Source organism: Oncorhynchus keta, unplaced genomic scaffold (genome assembly GCF_023373465.1).
Source record: "Oncorhynchus keta strain PuntledgeMale-10-30-2019 unplaced genomic scaffold, Oket_V2 Un_contig_19765_pilon_pilon, whole genome shotgun sequence".
Lineage (NCBI taxonomy): Eukaryota > Metazoa > Chordata > Actinopteri > Salmoniformes > Salmonidae > Oncorhynchus > Oncorhynchus keta.
The window spans coordinates 6806-12767 of record NW_026281653.1 but is presented as its reverse complement, the minus strand read 5'-3'; the positions used below and the strand labels follow the sequence as shown (position 1 = coordinate 12767).

The window sequence follows — 5962 nt, the reverse complement described above, 5'->3', positions numbered from 1 at the left end:
CGCCATCGCTCTAACGTCCTCCCTCAAGCGGCCTCTGCGCTCCGACGCCCCTGGCGATCTCCTCAGACAGAGCCCCGACGTCCATTCACACGCACCTCCTTGGCCATAATCGTCCCCTATCTCCACCTTCACTGGATTCCCTCGGCATTTTCAATCCCCGTTCTCACCTACGGTAGCTAGCCACATAAGTCAGCTAGCTAGCTGGCTAACTTGTATCAACGTTTTTACTTTCTGACACCAATGTAATGACCTGACTAGATCATAAATGAACAATTGTCCAGACAGAGGCTTGAGTTTGCGAATTGACGGTTTATTAAACCAACTTTACACAGGCTACTGTTTGGGCCGTAGCACACGCCAAATAGATGACAGATAACCCACAAGCCAATCGTGACCTTCTCTTGTGAAGCCCAGACGTAAGAGAGAGAGAACAAAGGCTGAACCTGGTCTTAACTTCCAATGCTCCACCCCCCTGCCCAACCCCCCTCCACGCCACTCCGCCAACCACCAGGATGCCCGGCATCAGAACATTCCAGGCATTCCCGTGATTGGCAGATAGCAGGTTGATTGACATGTCGGACCCCGCGAACACCGGGTACTGGTCAGTACAACACAACCACCCCCTAGCCTAACACATAACACACAGCTGTCTGTGCGGGTCGCTACAATATGTTCTACTTAAAATAACAAAGGGACGCAAAAGCCACCCATTTTGTGGAATTTTTTAGGAATATTTTAGGAAATCATGATGAAAGTGGCCATTTTAGACATATGCATGCCTCTTGTAAGACTCTGATTGCAATAGATGGTCATAAGTTTACCATCTGTTTGATGTTCTCATTCACACAGGAGAGAGACATGTCTATCGTGGATCCTCTGGGGAGCCTCAACAACATCCTGATGCTGACGAGGCAGTGAAGAGTCTCTCCGGATCAGAACACCAAATGGTACAGCTTGATCTGGTCTAGCATACAGCTTGGTCTGGTCTAGCATACAGCTTGGTCTGGTCTAGCATACAGCTTGGTCTGGTCTAGCATACAGCTTGGTCTGGTCTAGCATACAGCTTGGTCTGGTCTAGCATACAGCTTGATCTGGTCTAGCATACAGCTTGGTCTGGTCTAGCATACAGCTTGGTCTGGTCTAGCATACAGCTTGGTCTGGTCTAGCATACAGCTTGGTCTGGTCTAGCATACAGCTTGATCTGGTCTAGCATACAGCTTGGTCTGGTCAGCATACAGCTTGATCTGGTCTAGCATACAGCTTGGTCTGGTCTATACAGCTGTGCATACAGCTTGGTCTGGTCTAGCATACAGCTTGGTCTGGTCTAGCATACAGCTTGGTCTGGTCTAGCATACAGCTTGGTCTGGTCTAGCATACAGCTTGGTCTGGTCTAGCATACAGCTTGGTCTGGTCTAGCATACAGCTTGGTCTGGTCTAGCATACAGCTTGGTCTGGTCTAGCATACAGCTTGGTCTGGTCTAACATACAGCTTGGTCTGGTCTAGCATACAGCTTGGTCTGGTCTAGCATACAGCTTGGTCTGGTCTAGCATACAGCTTGGTCTGGTCTAGCATACAGCTTGCTCTCTCTGGGTCTGGGCTGTGTTTCTGTAAAGCACTTTATGTCAACAGTGACATCAGCATCCATAATGATATGTGTCTGTGTCTCCTCTTTATGGTTACCAGGACAACGCTCGCCCTTCCTCCCTCCTGGAGTCCCAGTGTCGTGCCTCTCCCGGTAGCACCTTACTGCTGGGTATGAAGAGGTTGTCTGTGCTGCTGGTGGACTGCAGGAAAACAACGGGGCTGAGTGGAACTGTGGGAGGAGGAGAAGAGAGGAAAGGATCAGATTTGACTCCAAGTAAGTGCTGGAGTTTCAGTTTGAACAAATAAATAGATCTGTCCACTGGTATCTGTTTCCAGGACAACCAGCAGAGTTCAGTTAGTTGACAGGAAGATAGACTGGTGTATATGGATGTTATGAATATCATAACACTGAAAAATGATTCTGCCAATGAAAAGAGAGAAACCAATAGACCATATAAAACCTTGATGAAAGTCCGCTTTAGAGAGAAAGTTTCAATGATCCGATCGATGTAAGATGCTTGTTTTACAAAAACATTTCCATAAAACATTATGGATGTTACATTGCCTGTCCCAGTCAACCCCCCTATCTTTACAAGACTGTAGAACAGGCAAACTAAACTCAAGACACTGTTAATTAATTAACTAATACTGGAGCAAAGCTGTGATCAGGCTGCCCACTCAAGAGAAAGCTTTGAACTGTAACCAGTGCCTGCAACCTGGTTCAGGTTATCAATCAACCTACCAGGGTAGTTACAAACAGTATAGAAATTAAATCATCAACATATTTTGATCATATCTTTACTATTGCTGCAGAAATTTGTTTGAAAGCAGTATTCAAATTCATCGGATGTTGTGATCACAATATAGTAGTCATATCTAGGACAACCAACGTTCCAAAAGGCTGGGCCTAATGTTCTATATAAGAGATCATATAATTGTTTCCTAACTTCCTATCACTTTTTAATGTCTCCATGTTCAAAAGTTTAGCCGATTCCAACAATGGAAACAATATTTGTTGGTCCGTGGTGTGTAATGACGAGCAACCAGACGCTGCCCTTGACACGTTTATGAAATTGCTTATCCCAGTTCCTAATAAGCATGCACCCATTAAGAAAATGACTGTTAAATCCACGGGATTGATGAGGAATTTAAAAATGGTATGATGAAGAGGGAGGCAAAAGAGATGGCATATAGGTCTGGCTGAATAACTGACTGGCGTTCCTAAAGTAAACTACCTGCTACCTGCCCAGAAGCTAGGATATGCATATAATTGGTAGGTTTGGATAGAAAACACTCTAAAGTTTCTTAAACTGTTAAAATAATGTCTGTGCGTATATCATAACTTATTTGGCAGGTGAAACCCCGAGGACAAACCATCCAGGAGGAATTTTTGTTGTTGAGGTGACTCTGTTTTCAAATGGTTTTGTGTGGCACTTTTCTGTGGCACTTGGTTGCAGTTCCTATTGCTTCCACTAGATGTCAACAGTCTTTAGAAATTGGTTGATGTTTTTCTTTAGAGAAATGAAGAAGTTCGGCTATTCAGAACGAGGGTCCAGCCTAGTGCTCTCTAATGTTTTGATGCGCGCTCCAGGTCACGCGCTTCACGTTGTTTTTATCCGGTATTGAACACAGTTTATCCCATCTTAAATTTTCTCGATTATTTACGTTTTAAAATACCTAAAGTTGGATTAGGAAAGTTGTTTCAAATGTTTGGACAGCATTTACAGGTATCGTATTAGATATTTTGTAGTCATGCTGGGCGAGTTGGAACCAGTGTTTTTTTTTTAATCAAACGCGCCAAATAAATGGACATTTTGGAGATATAACGACGGAATTAATCGAAGAAAAGGACCATTTGTGATGTTTATGGGACATATTGGAGTGCCAAAAGAAGAAGCTCTTCAAAGGTAAGGCACAAATTATATCGTTATTTCTGAGGTTTGTGTCGCGCCTGGCGGGATGAAATATGATTGTCATGTGTTTGTTTGATGGGGTGCTGTCCTCAGATAATCGCATAGTTTGCTTTTGCCACAAAGCCTTTTTGAGATCTGACACGGTGGCTAGATTAACAAGAAGTTAAGCTTGTACACTTGCATAATACACTTGCGAATTAGCATAACGCAACGGACAAAAAATCTTACTAGAAAATATTAATATTCATGAAATCACAAGTGAAATATTGTGAAACACAGCTTAGCCTTTTGTTAATCACCCTGTCATCTCAGATTTTGAAATTATGCTTTACAGCCAAAGCAAGACAAGCATTTGTGTAAGTTTATCGATAGCAGCAAGGAACTTGGTCACGAAAATCAGAAAAGCAATCCAATTAAATCGTTTACCTTGATGAGCTTAAAGGATGTTTTCACTGCGAGACTCCCAGTTAGACAGCAAATGTTAATTTTGTTCCATAAAGATAATTTTTTATAGCCGAAATACCTCCGTTTATTCTTCACGTTTTGTTGAGAAATCCACCGGAAGTTGCGGTCACGGCAACGCCGAAAAATCAAAATTAGATCCATAATATCGACAGAAACACGGCAAACGTTTTTTATAATCAATCATCAAGGTGTTTTTCAAATATTTATTCGATAATATATCAACCGACAATTGGCTTTTCACGAGGAGCGAGAGGCACAATGGCCGCCTTTGTCTATTACGCACAAATCACTCTTGAGAGCCACCACCTGACCACTGACGCAATGTTGTCGTTCACGCTCATTTTTCAAAATAAAAGCCTGAAACTATGTCTAGTGACTGAAGACACATGAGGGAAGCCATAGAAAAAGGAATATGGTTGATATCCCTTTCAATGGTCAATAGGGATGCATAGGAACGCAGAGGCTTCAAAATAAGAGTCACTTCCTGATTGGATTTTTCTCAGGCTCTCGCCTGCATTATCAGTTATGTTCTATTCACAGACTATTTTTACAGTTTTGGAAACTTTTGTGTTTTCTATCCTAACCTAAGAATAAATGTTGACTAACAGGGATGTAAAAAATTCTGTAATCTTTTTTTTCAGCTCATGAAACATCCAACACTTTACATGTTGCGTTTATATTTTTGTTTTTTGTTGTTACTATCAGTTTTAGGAACATTTACCCAAAATATGACATCAGCGATAATCAAAATGTTGAAAATCTGTGAATGTCTAAATAAGAAATTGGTCCATTTAAACAGCAATGTGTCGAACCCTTTCAACAACGGGGAGATGTTACTGATGTGCTTTGTATCTGCGACGTAAAAACAAGTTTTGGACTTCCACACAAAATTACTTCTTTAGTTATTTTATGTTTAAGGAAGTGTGTAGGTCACATTCTGTATCATACAGCTATGAAAGTTATATATTTAGAACCACCTGTTCAATTGGAATCCAGGGACGTCTGTGTCTTCAGTGTCCTAGAACTGTCTAGGTTTTTGTGTTCTGACTTGTAAAACAGGATGAATAAAATAAGTAATGTAAAAATAACACTGTATTTGGCAGGAGAAAGACCAGACTCAGAGGAACCAGAGCCAGGGACGATTTAAACCAGCAAGACGACACCAGTGCTCCCACTGTGGAAAGAGTTTTAACCAGAAAGTACACCTGAAAGCTCATGAGAGAATACACACAGGGGAGAAGCCTTACCACTGCTCCCAGTGTGGACAGTGTTTCGTTCAAAAAACACACCTGAAAGCTCATGAGATAATACACACAGGGGAGAAATCTTACCACTGCTCCCAGTGCAGGAAGAGTTTCAACCGGAAAACATCCCTGAAACTACATGAGAGAATACACACAGGAGAGAAGCCTTACCACTGCTCCCATTGTGGAAAGAGATTCAACCATTCAGGGACGCTGAAACAGCATGAGAGAATACACACAGGAGAGAAGCCTTACCACTGCTCCCAATGTGGAAAGAGTTTTAAGAATTTAGGGAACCTGAAACTACATGAGAGAATACACACAGGAGAGAAGCCTTATCACTGCTCCCAATGTGGAAAGAGTTTTAACAATTTAGGGAACCTGAAACTACATGAGAGAATACACACAGGAGAGAAGCCTTATCACTGCTCCCTGTGTGGAAAGAGTTTTAACAATTTAGGGAACCTAAAACAACATGAGAGAATACACACAGGAGAGAAGCCTTACCACTGCTCCCAATGTGGAAAGTGTTTCGTCTGTTCAGGGGAGCTGAACCAACATGAGAGAATACACACAGGAGAGAAGCCTTACCACTGCTCCCAGTGTGGAAAGAGTTTCAGCCGGAAAGCAAGCCTGAACCAACACGAGAGAATACACACAGGGAGAAGCCCTACCACTGCTCCCAGTGTGGAAAGAGTTTCCGCCGGAAAGCAAGCCTGAACCAACACGAGAGAATACACACAGGGGAGAAGCCT

The 5962-nt window shown here is 42.5% G+C and overlaps 1 long non-coding RNA gene across 1 annotated transcript; it reads left to right on the top strand.

Moving 5' to 3' along the window:
* Positions 1-786: 786 nt before the first annotated feature.
* Positions 787-5197, top strand: LOC127920518 (uncharacterized). Its single transcript, XR_008106475.1, has 3 exons — positions 787-947; positions 1685-1859; positions 5067-5197. It is a non-coding gene; the product is annotated as an uncharacterized LOC127920518 (long non-coding RNA).
* Positions 5198-5962: the final 765 nt, after the last annotated feature.